Genomic DNA, 13,510 nt, shown 5'->3' with positions numbered 1-13,510 from the left:
TATCAGAATTCAGTATTTTCCCAAAACATATATATATATATACATATCTCTCCAGTATTCTGCACTAGATCATCTAAGATCTACCCAAAAATACATCTTCTAGCATCCACTTACCGTACAAACAGGGTAGTACAAAATCCCCTCTGTCTCCGAACCTGATCTACTCGACTAACTGGATTTCTTGAAATATTTAAATTACTGGGATGAGAGAACTCTCAGTAAGACGAAATATGCTATTACCAGTGTGTGACAACTGAGTTTACGTGAAAAATATACTTTTAATCAGTTGAAAAATTATACCACCACTGAGAAGGAATTGTTATATCACGCCCCGAATCCGGCAATGGGACCCAGGGTGTGATGTAGTAACCTAACATGTTCATGTATCATACAAAACACAAATGATACTATAATGAATGAGGGTCCAACCCTGTGGGGTTCTCGTGTACCCTATACACATTCACATACATGACGTATATGCAGCGAAAAAGTTCATTCCAAAGATACATAGTACCATACCAGAGTCTATACAAATAGAGTCTACGCTCCATATTACAAAACACAACCCAAGGTACCAATAATACCCAAAAAGACAACCCTGTTACAATCCTAGTAATTACACAAGTACTCCACGCAGTAAACCGACCACCACGCTCCCAACACTAGGACACTAGTTCCAGTTACTCGAAGGACATGAAAACATGTACGTACGATAGGGGTGAGACACATCTCAGTAAGGTAGAATCAGGTTATATTGGTGTGTGGCATATGAGTGTTATCATGACATAAAACATACATAGTTTAGTTCCAATATTTTTACAAAACAGTTCAAGTATAGTTCTCAACACACACATGATCAAGAAACTCGGTGTCGTCACACCCTTCGACACAAAGCCGGTCCGCATTACACGGCATCCCCGGCACATGACGTAGCCCCAGGCTCCCATGGCATCGTACAGGTACATTTGGTGGATCCACACCCTTCGGTGATCACCCAATAAAAGGCGATATATCACGCCCTCGAATATAGAGCGGGACACTCTTGCCACTGGCAGGTGATATTTCATACCCTCGGATATAGAGCCGGACACTCTTTCACAACCTGGAACAATTCGGAACTCACGTTCCTATATCTCATTTCAACAAATCATAGCTCAATGCATATTCATATAACAATTCATTCCACACTCATTTGGTAATCTCAAAATCATGATTTTAAAAATATAGTTTAAAACAAGTCAAGGCACGGTCATCTCCATAACACAATATATCCATGGTTTTCCAACAAAACCAGAAATGCAACCCGATGCCCTCCTTTTTCCCAAACCTGTAACATGAAAATCCCGTAATTTTTACTTGTCAAATTTTTCCAAATAAGTAGTCAAAACATACACAGGATCGTGAACTATAGTTCTACCGAATTCGATTTAAAAAATAACCAATATAAACAGAATCCTCTTACCTTTCCCTGAAAATCCAACCCGAACTCTACGGCTCCTAAACAGTGAACCGAGTTCCCAAAACCTATAAATCACAGTACGATAATTACTTACAATCTTACTCTCTACAGATATATTAAAACGAAAATGAAAATTGAGCCTTACCTCGATTTTTGGGTCAAAACTCGAAGACCTCAAAACGAAAATCCGTTCCACAAAACACATAGAGGTTCCTTTCCTGATCCTTGCAGTAACGTCGGTTCGTCAATTCTAACAACGAACGACGAAGAAATCTTGAGAGAAAGAGTGGAGCTTCGAGTTCTAGAGAGAGAGAGAGAAATTTAGGTATCTTAGCTTCTAAGCAAAGAAAAAGATATTTATAGCACCTTTGACTCAGCCAACTTCGTCGACGAGGCGACATCTTCGTCGACGAGCCAGTGAAAGAAATTCGTCGACGTAGCGGTGGCCTCGTCGACGAGCCTGAGATTTCTAGATTTCCCAAAATCTCTCGGCTTCTCCTCATCAATGAACCTCTGCATTTCATCGTCGAACAATAGAAGGGCCTTCATCAACGAAGCCTACTTAATTTACTGTTTTACCATTTTCTTATTTATTTATTCCATATCTCATGGTTCGGGTTCTTACAACCTCCCCTCCTTACAAAATTTTCGTCCTCAAAATTTGAAATCTCTCATTTACGAACTCATCCACACGACCAAATACACATACACAACTCTAAGAAAAGTCGGCGGCCACTTACAATGCAATCCTGTCACAATACATATATACCCTCTATAACGACCCGAATTTAAAATAAAATTTAAATAATAATTAAAGGGAAATGGAAACCGAAAATAGAAGGAGGTCATAGACTTCGTCGACGAACGTGGACATTGCATTTCGGAAGAGAAAAACAAAAAAAGGGGGAGTTTCAGGGCTTCGTAGATGAATCCCATGTATTCCTCGACGAAGGCTTAAGAGAATTCGTCAACGAATCACCTGTATTCGTCGACAAAAGTTTAAGAGAATTCGTTGACGAACACAGGGCTTCGTCGACGAGAAAATACCGAGAGAGGTTCTGAGGCAGCTTGAATTTTATCGATAAATACAGGGTCTTGTCGACGAAATTTGTGAAAGACTCGTCGACAAAGGTCCGGCCCGTCGACGAAGGTCCGGCTTGTCGACGAAATCCTATTTTATAAGAATGAAAAATTCGGGAGAAATATCATTTTTTTACGAAGCTTCTCTCTCTCTCTACGGTTCTCTCTCCCTTCTCTCTATGTTTCTGGCCCCACTAGTCATCAGATCGACGATCTGAAGTCACCACAACGCTCCTGGCGGAGTTCTCTCCAAATCTGCTGGAGCAGATCGTGGGAGAAAGCTAGTTGGAAATCATCCCAAAGTTGAGGTAAGGCTTTTTAAGCCATATTTGGTCTTGCACTAGTTAGAAGAAATGTTGTGTGCATGAAAATACTGAAATTTAATACTAGGGGTTTTCAATTTCAGAGTATTGGTCAGGGAACCCCACAGGTGTTAAACTTGAATGTTTTTGGGTGAAAACTTTCTACTCAATATGCGGGTTTTTGACAGTTGAGGAAAATATTGTATGCTTATAAATACTGAACTTTAATTCTGAAATTTTTCATTTTTAGGGTGTTGAGTTAGGAACCCTGCGGGTGCGGGGCAATTTCATTAGGGGCTTTCCAGGAATCAAGTAAGGGGATAAACTAAGCTAGTATTGTTTTGGAAAGTGTTTATATATATATATAGTTATCATTTGATTTATGAAAAATGTATATGATTATATATATATATATATATATATGTCTTATATTTGCAAAATACTGTAAAAATGATCGTATGTTGAATATGTGGAAAATCTACTGTGTGGCATGAGTAAAAATGTTGTGAAATGCTGTTTTCTGGGAATGTGGATGAGATAGATTTTTATGATGGAAAACCTGCATACGGGCCGAGATGTTTTCATATATATATGTATGTGATTTGCCGACGTACGGGTCGTGCTATGTGATTGTGATTGTCGGCGTACGGGCCGTGCTATGAGATGTGATTTGCCGGTGTACGGTTCGTGCTATGTGATTTCTGTTTGCCAGCGTATGGGTTGTGCTATGTGTAGCTAGCATACGGGTTGAGCTATAATAAAATGTGAAATACCGGCGTACGGGCCGATGATTTTTATGATACGTGTATATATGTGAAATGATATGATTGATGTGAAAATAAATGAAATGAGATATTTATGTATCACGATTTTAGTATATGTATATGATATCAGAACCTGGTTGGCTTGGTTTAGGCTAACACTTGCACGGTACCGTTGCTATGTGTCCATGGTCCTCGTGATCATGATATCTGTATTAACGCCGCTGTACGGAGTGGTGTGAAATTGGATGGTCGATGTGGTTATGTTCAAGGAGTGTGCTATTATCGCCCCTGGCGTACGGACCAGTCTAGGTAGACCCATCGGACCTACATACTAGACTATTGACTTGGCAGTGGTCGGCCAACCATTGTCAGGTCCCGCCTTCGAATCACACAACCCAGTCATGTGGGGGTAATACATGACAACAGCTAGCTAACCTACCAGGATTGTTTTATGTTATTATTATTATGACATGAGTTGAGATATGTTATGAAAATGCAGTATGTTCTGCCATGTTGATTTATATATATATACATATGTTTTCCCAGATTTGATGAAACAATACTAAATGTGTTACATATGATATATGTTGAACACGAATTACTCATGTTGCCACACACTAGTATTAGTTTATTTCCCTTACTGAGAGGTGTCTCACCCCTAAATTTCATTAACTTTTCAAGAGCCCCAGATAGGAGAGCGAGAAAAGCCCTGTAGAATTAGTGTTGTTTATCTGCCCTCTGCGAAGGGTAAGTTTTGGTAGGGACAGTTAGATTTTGAGGGAGTTGTCCCTAGATTTATTTTTGGGTTGTATATACTGAGAGTTAGTGGTTGTAGTACTCTGGTATATGTTATGCACATTATGATGAGATGTATATGATTTTATACTTTCTACTGCGTAGGCTTCTGCTGTATGTTTTGTTATATCCCTAGTACCCACGGGTTTAGGTGGATGGTGACCTGCTAAGCTGGATTGTGGGATATGTACTATTAATCTTATGATGTTGATAATATAAAAAAAAAATGTGAAAAATGAGCAAGTCGTGACACCCTCGCTTATGGTAGAGGAATACCGTGATTACATACATATACCATCTCGAGCGTTCACCATAACACACACTCCCAGAGACTAACCACCTATCTCAATACAATAGCAGCATTATTCACACGTACTCATCTATCTTTACTATCCAACTACCACTCAGAACAACTGTGGATACTTCCGGCGTATCTCCGCTTCCAATTCCCAAGAAGCTTCCTCAACCTCGTGATTCCGTCACAATACCTTCACTAACGATATCTCCTTGGTATGTAGCTTCTAAACTTTACAGTCCAGAACCTAAACGGGTACCTCCTAATACGCTAAAGCATCCCCAATTTCCAAGTTCTCGTAACTAATAACATGCGACGGATCCGACACGTACCTCCTCAACATGGATACATGGAACACGTTATGGATCCGCGAAAGTGCTAAGGGTAGTGCAATCCTATAGGCTATCGAACCCACTCGCTCAAGAACCTTAAATGGTCTGATATACCTCGTGCTCAACTTGCCCTTCTTCCCCGAATCTCATCACCCCTTTCAATGAAGCGATTCTCAGGAATATCTTACCCCTCACCTCGAACTCCACCTCACGGTGGTGAACATTTACATAACTCTTCTACGGACTCTGTGCCGTTTTAATCCTATCCCGACCTTCTCAAATGTCTGCTGCTTGAGTTTAGGTCCTAAAACCTGACGTTCACCAACCTCATCCCAATACAGAGGAGACCGACACCTCCAACCATACAGAGCCTCAAACGGTGTTATCCCGATACTAACCTGCAAGCTATTGTTAAAAGTAAACTCTGCTAATGGCAGAAACTACATCCAACCACCACTGAAGTCTAACACGCAACCCGTAACATATCCTCCAAGATCTGTATTGTTCTCTCCAACTATCCATCAGTTTGGGGGTGGAACATTGTATTGAAAGTAAGCTTCCTCTCTAGTGCTTCCTGCAAGCTCTTCCAGAATCGAGATGTAAACCTTGGGTCTCGATTTGATACAATGGACATTGGTACCCCATGCATTCTAACAATCTCATGCACATACATGTTTGCTAGCCTACTCAAAAAGTAGCTGACTTTCATTGGTACGAAGTGAGCATATTTCATCAACCTATCCATAATTACCCAAATGGCATTCTGCCCATAAAGCGCTGGCGACAATCCAGTAACAAAGTCCATAGAAATGTGCTCCCATTTCCACTCCTATATAGCTAAGGGTTGTAACGGCCCTGCCTCTGATGTTCAGCTTTCACCTGTTGACACGTCAGACACTGTTCCATAAACTGTTCCAGAAACTCTATCGCAAACTCCACCTCACGATCTGGAGGTAAATCGGGTAAGTCTTCTGGAAACACATTTGGGAACTCATTAACTACTTGAATATCCTCGAGCTTCAACTCACCCCACGGTGGTTCATTCATGCAAGTTAAGTACCCCTAACATCCGTTCAAGAGTAACCTCCTCACCTGTAATGCTGATAGAATCTGTAGCATCAAACGCACACACGATCCTACAAACTCATACTCCGGCTCCCCAGGAGGTCTGAACACTACCACATTTCCTCGATAGTCAATCACAGCATAACTGGAGGATAACCAATCCATCCCTAGTATGATGTCAAAACCAGACATATCGTACACCACAAGATTCGCCGGTAGCAGCTTTCTTCGAATTTCCACTGGGCAGCCTCCCAACATCCTCCTACAAGACGTCATACTTCCAGACTGTGTAGCTACAAATAACCCCTTATTCATAACTTAGGTCTCAACCCCACACAAATTTACGAAGATTGTAGATACAAAAGAATGGTTTGCCCCCGAATCAAATAAAACAACAGCTCTATTTGAAAGCAATAACAAGGTACATGTTACTACATTCTCTGCACGATCCGCATCTGCTGGAGTAAGAGAATATACCCTCGTCGGAGTTGTGTTCGCCTAGCTGGTTCCCCGAGGTATCTGATTACTACCCTTGTTCACACTAGATGCAGGTGTGTCTCTCTTCGGTGCGCGGCAATCACGAGCCATGTGGCTTGGTTTGCCACAACTGTAACAGTTACCCCTAAATGACTGACACTCACCTTCATGTCATCTGTGGCACCTGATACAATGATCACGTGACTAATCCACTTGAGCACCCTAACGCTCGGCATTCTGGCAATAACGCAAGCCCTTGTTCTTCTTCTTCCATGATCCCTGACTAGAACCTGATGACACTGGCCTCTTCTTCGGTTCCTGATCCACCTCATCCTCCCAGATGCCGGTCTCGATCATAGTGGTCTTATCCACCAAAACTGAAAACTCACGGATCTGCAGCATACCCACTAATCTGCGGATGTCTTTTATCAAGCCCTTCTCGAACCTTTGAGTCTTCTCGTACTCATTCGAGATCAAGCATGACACGAAATGGTATAGCTATATATACAGAGCAGCATACCCATGCACCGTCATATCTCCCTATTTCAGAACAGAGAACTCATCCGCCTTAGCATCGCTTGTGGAGGCTGGGAAGTATCTCTCAAAGAACACTTCCTTGAAGTGGCTCCATGTCATCTCTACAGGACCAGCTCTCTGCTTCTCCAATAGACTCACCGCAGTCCACCATTGCCCGGCCTCCCCAGATAGCTAGAAGGTAGCGTAGAGGATTCTCTGCTTATCTGTGCAGTGTAAGACCTCCAGAATCCTTTCGATCTTCTCGACCCAGTCCTCTACTATCATCGGATCAGGTCCTCCTGAAAACATCGAAGGGTGCATACGTGTGAACCTCTCGATGGTACACCCCGCAGTAGTAGGAGAATGTTCACATCTCCTAACACTTCGCTCGATCTCTCGCATAACCTGCCTCATCAACCCTCGAGGCACAAAAGGAGACTCATCGCTCGAAGTCTCCTCAGAGCCACTATCCAAGTGGTTATCCTTGGGCTCCATTTTGAAAATTAAAATAGGAATCGGTTAGAATTCCTACATCATATACAGTTTACACAATCATTGACATCTAATCATGTCAACTACCAATCTCACGGGTCCAGGTCTATCCTATCACACCGACACGAAACCATCAATGATTTGCCATGATTTTACTGAAATCGTCATTCCAGGAAAAACACAGAACACTGCCAACGAGTCCCTCTCTAGCAACAAAACAACCCTCGACCTATTCTACTCATTTCCTACATCCTATACTCTAGTATGTACACATAACTACGCCTAACCAACTCTACAAGACCTAACAACCTAGTTAGCTCTGATACCAAGCTGTCAGCCACGAACCCGACAATGGGAACCCAGGGTGTGATGTAGTAACCTAACATGTCCCTATATCATACGAAACACAAATGATACTATAATGAATGAGGGTTCGACCCCGTGGGATTCTCATGCACCCTATACACATTCACATACATGACATATACGTAGTGAAAAAGTTCATTCCAAACATATATAGTACCATACCAGAGTCTATACAAATAGAGTCTACGCTCCATATTACAAAACACAACCCAGGATGCCAACAATACCCAATACAACAACCCTGTTACATTCCTAGTACTTACACAAGTACTCTATGCAGTAAACCGATCACCACACTCCCAACACTAGGACGCTAGTTTCGGTTACTCGAAGGACCTGAAAACATATACGTACGATAGGGGTGAGACACATCTCAGTAAGGCAGAATCAGGTTTTATCGATGTGTGGCATATGAGTGTTATCATTACATAAAACATACAAAGTTCAGTTCTAGTATTTTCACAAAACAATTCCAGTATAGTTCTCAACACACATATCATCAAGCAACCCGGTGTCGTTACACCCTTCAACACGAAGCCGACCCGCATTACACGGCATCCCTGGCACATAGCGTAGCCCCAGGCTCCCATGGCATCGTACCGGTACATCTGGTAGATCCACACCGTTCAGTGATCAGCCGATAAGAGGCGATATTTCACACCCTCAGATATAAAGTCAGACACTTTTGCCACTGGCAGTTGATATTTCACACCCACGGATATAGAGCCGGACACTCTTTCACAACCTGGAACAACTCAGAACTCACGTTCCTATATCTCATTTCAGCAAATCACAACTCAATGCATATTCATACAACAATTCATTCCACACTCATTTGGTAATCTCAAAATTATGATTTCCAAAATACAGTTTAAAACAAGTCGAGGCACGACCATCTCCATAACACAATATATAACACAATATATCCATGGTTTTCCAATAAAACCAGAGATGCAATCCAAAACTGTAACATGAAAACCCCGTAATTTTTACCCGTTAGATTTTCCCAAATAAGTAGTCAAAACATACACAGGATCGTGAACCACAGTTCTACCGAATCCGATTTAAAAAATAATCGATATAAATAGAATCCCCTTACCTTTCTCGAAAATCCAACCTAAACTCTACAGCTCCTAAACAGCGAACCGAGTTCCCAAAACCTAAAAATCACAGTACGATAATTATTTACAATCTTACTCTCTATAGATTTACTAAAACGGAAATGAAAACCAAGTCTTACCTTGATTTTTGGGTCAAAACCCAAAGACCTCAAAATGAAGATTCGTTCCACATAACATGTATAGGTTCCATCCCTAATCCTCGCAGTAACATTGGGTTGTCAATTTTAAACACGAACAGCGAAAAAATTTAGAGAAAGAGAGTGGAGCTTCGAGTGAGAGAGAGAGAGAGAGAGAGAGAGAGAGAGAGAGAGAGAGAGAGAGAGAGAGAGAGAGAGAGAGAAATTTGGGTATCTTAGATTCTAAGCAAAGAAAAAGATATTTATAGCACCTTTGACTTGGCCAACTTCGTCGACGAGCTAGTGAAAGAAATTCGTTGACGTAGCGGTGGCCTCGTCGACGAGCCTGAGATTTCCAGATTTCCCAAAATCTCTTAGCTTCTCCTTGTCGATGAACCTCTACATTTCTTTGTTGAACAATAGAAGGCCTTCGTCGACGAAACTCTGGTTTCGTTGACGAAGCCTGCTTAATTACTATTTTACCCTTTTCTTATTTATTTAATCCATATCTCACGGGTCGTGCTCTTACATGTTAGTTGTAGTATTTGCCTTAGAAAAAATTCATTCTTATGTCATTGAATCGCCTGTTATTATTTTTACTGATCATTCTGCTCTGAAATTTTTGTTAGCAAAGAAGGATGCTAACCTTAGGTTGATTAGATGGATTCTACTTCTCTAGGAATTTGACATCACTATTCGAGATTAAAAGGGCGTGAAAAATGTTGTAACTGACCATCTCCCTCGTTTGCAGCTACCTAATGTGTCTATATCTCCCTCTCTTTTAAATGATGATTTTCCTAACGAGCATCTTTTTGCAGTGTCACGCACTCCATAGTTTGCCGATATTGTGAACTACCTTATCACCGACCGAATGCCAGAACAATGGTTAACTCAGGATAAGCATAAGTTCCTTACAGAGGTAAGACATTGTTATTTTGATAATCCATACCTGTTAAAATACTGCTTTGATCAGTTAGTGCGTAGATGTGTTTCTGATCATGAATTCACTTCTGTGATGCATTTTTGTCATAGTGGAGCATGTGGAGGCCACTTTGCTGCAAAGAAAATCATTTCAAAATTTTTGCAAAGTGGACTTTATTGACCCACTATGTTCAAAGATGTTGAGAATTTTTGTAGAACATGTAAGGCTAGTAAAAAATTAGGGAAAATTACAGCAAAGAATGAAATGCCTATGTCTCCCATTTTTGACTCTTGAAATTTTTTGACTAGTGGGGAATTGACTTTACGAGACCATTCCCAAACTCTTTTGGGCATTCTTACATTTTAGTTGTTGTGGACTATGTTTTAAAATGGGTGGAAACTATACCTTGTACAATAAATGACCACAAGGTTGTCATTAGTTTTATCAAGGAGTTATTTGCACGTTTTGGCATGCCCAAGGCTATCATTAGGGATGGAGGGTTGCATTTTTGTAACAAACCTTTTGAAAAACTCATGCAAAAGTATGGTGTGACCCATAAGGTCTTTGCTCCATACCACTCTCAGACTAATGGTCAAGCTGAGTTGGCTAATAGAGAGATCAAAATCATACTTGAGAAAATCGTGCGTCCTAATCGAAAGAACTACTCAGAAAAACTTGTTGATGCACTTTGGGCCTACCGAACTGCTTTTAAGACAAACGTAGGGATGTCTCCCCACATGTTAGTTTACGGTAAGGCATGTCATTTACCTGTTGAAATTCAACATTGTGTTTTATGGGCTATAAAATAGATTAACTTTTCACTTGATGATGCTAAAGGTTTAATGAAATTGTAGGTATGTAAGCTTGAAGAATCTAAGCGGGAAGCTTACGACAATGCTCGCTTAGCCAAGGAGCGGATGAAGTTGCTGCATGACAGGAAAATCAAAGACAAACAACTTTTTCCTTCTCAGCAAGTGCTTCTCTATGACTCCAGATTGCATATGTTTCCTGGGAAGCTGAAGTCTCGATGGGGTGGCCCATACGTCGTTGAAAAAGTCCATTCTCATGGCGCAGTAGAGATTGTAGATCCAAAGTTAGATCCAAAGAGTGGCAATCGCTTCACAGTCAATGGACAGCATCTAAAGCCCTTAATAACTCCATTCGATTCAAATAAAGAAGTCTTGCTTTTGCAAAACCCTAGAGGAGTCATCTGACCTTTCTATCTTACTATTTTTCTTTTTCATTTTTTTCCTTTTCTTTTCGTTTAATTTGTTTTTATTTGCATCTTTCTTTTCTTTTTCTGTCACATTAGTTGGTAGTAGTTTTCTATTAGTTTGTTCACCCGTGCACAGTTTTTCTATTTCCCCTATGCTTTCATATTAAGGACAATGTTCCACTTTAGTTGGGGGGAGGGGGTAAGCATTTGCATGTGACACTGTGCACGTATACTTGCTGGGTTTTATATATTAATTTGAAAAAAAAAAAACAACAATAAGAAAGAAAGAAAGAGTATTAAGGATAAACGATTATTTCATGATTAACAATGACATATATCCTTCACATACTTGCATATAACCTAAGAATTACACACTCAAATCATTTATGCGTAGTTTCTCTTTATATGATTTTGTAACTCCATAAAGAATTGATTGGTAGTACACTCGTGTTAATCTGGCTATATAAACTCTTATATTTACATGGTATCTCATGAGGCTAAAAATATACGTTCACGTGATTCATTGCACTCAGGATTCCTTGTGAGCACTGAGAGAACACCCGTAGCGATTATGACACCCTGTGTCACGCCCCGAACCCCGAAATGGGACCCAAGGGTGAAAATGTAATCTAACATGTCCCTGTATCCGATAAAACATCCAAAGATACAGTACAATGGATGAGAGTTCGACCCCGTGGGGTTCCCAGGCACCCTAAACACATCCAAACACAATTATATACGCAACGAAAAAAGATCATTCTATATAAACATATACAGTACCATACCAGAGTCTATACAAGAGCAGAACACAGCTTTATCAAAAACGTACAAACAGGTGCCCAAATACTTCTCAAAATGGCAACCCGCCAAAAATACAGTCCTAACACTTACCCAAGCGCTAACCGCAGTACACCGGCCACTATGCTCCCTACACCAGGACGCTAGTTCTAGTTATTCGAAGGACCTGTAAAAATGTACGTACAGTAGGGGTGAGACATCTCTTAGTAAGGAAGAACACAAGTTGTATTGGTGTGTGGCATTTGAGTGTTATCATGATGCAACATACACGCAGTTAAATGCAATCCAGTACTAGTTTACATAGTGCATACACGCACACATACACATTCACATGATCAGCAATCCTGGTGTCGTCACACCTTTCGACTCGAAGCCGGCCCGCTACATACGGGGTTGGCCCGTAGCCAACCCGCAAACACGGCGCCATCGGCACATGGCTAGTCCCCGACTCCTATGGCATCATACCGATGCCAACTGGTGGATCCACACCCTTCGGCCTGATCTTCCGAAATAGGCTCACACCTCGGATATAGAGCTGGACACTCTCAGTACCTGGAACAATTTCGGAACCGCGTTCCTACTAACATTTCAACATATCACACATACATGCATGCTCATATAACCAAACAAACCACACCCATTTGATAATCTAAATCATGGTTTTCCAAACAAACACAGTTTAAACAAGTTAAGGCATGACCATCCCAATATCACAGTATAAATCAACATATACGCTCAGTTTTTAAAAAAACCAAGGATGCAGCCCGTCGCCCCCTTTTTCCCAAAACTGTAATAATGAAAAACCCATAGTTTTTCTCGTTAGATCCCCCCAAATGAGTAGCCAAAACACACACAGGACCGTGAACCACAGTTCCACCGAGTCTGATTTAAAAAATAACCGATATAAACACAGTTCCCCTTACCTTTTCCCCGAACAGCAAATCCCGAACTCCAAGGCCCCTAAACAGCAAACCAAGTTCCAAAACCTACAAATCACAATATAGAATATACTCACAAGACAGTTTCCTACAAAATTACCGGATTAGAATTGAAAATCGAGCCTTACCTTAATTTTACACCGAAACCTGAAAATTTCTGAAACGGGATTCCGATCCGTAGAACTTGTAGAGAATCCTTCCACGATCCTCGTGGTAACTTCAGATTCCCAATTCCAGCAACGATCAGTGAAGAAATCTAGAGAGATAAAAAGTAGGGAGAGTTCTAGAGAGAGAGAGAGATAGATAGAATTTGAGTTTCTTAATGAAGAAGTAATGAAATTTGATATTTATAGCCCTTTGACTCGGGCGCCTTCATTGACGAAATGACGCCCTCGTTGACGAATCTTCCATTGCCTTCATCAACGAATCGGTGGCCTCGTCGACGAGTCTGGGATC

This window comes from Malania oleifera, chromosome 2 (genome assembly GCF_029873635.1).
Source record: "Malania oleifera isolate guangnan ecotype guangnan chromosome 2, ASM2987363v1, whole genome shotgun sequence".
Lineage (NCBI taxonomy): Eukaryota > Viridiplantae > Streptophyta > Magnoliopsida > Santalales > Ximeniaceae > Malania > Malania oleifera.
The sequence above is the reverse complement of the archived record's forward strand: the minus strand, read 5'-3'. Positions refer to the sequence as shown.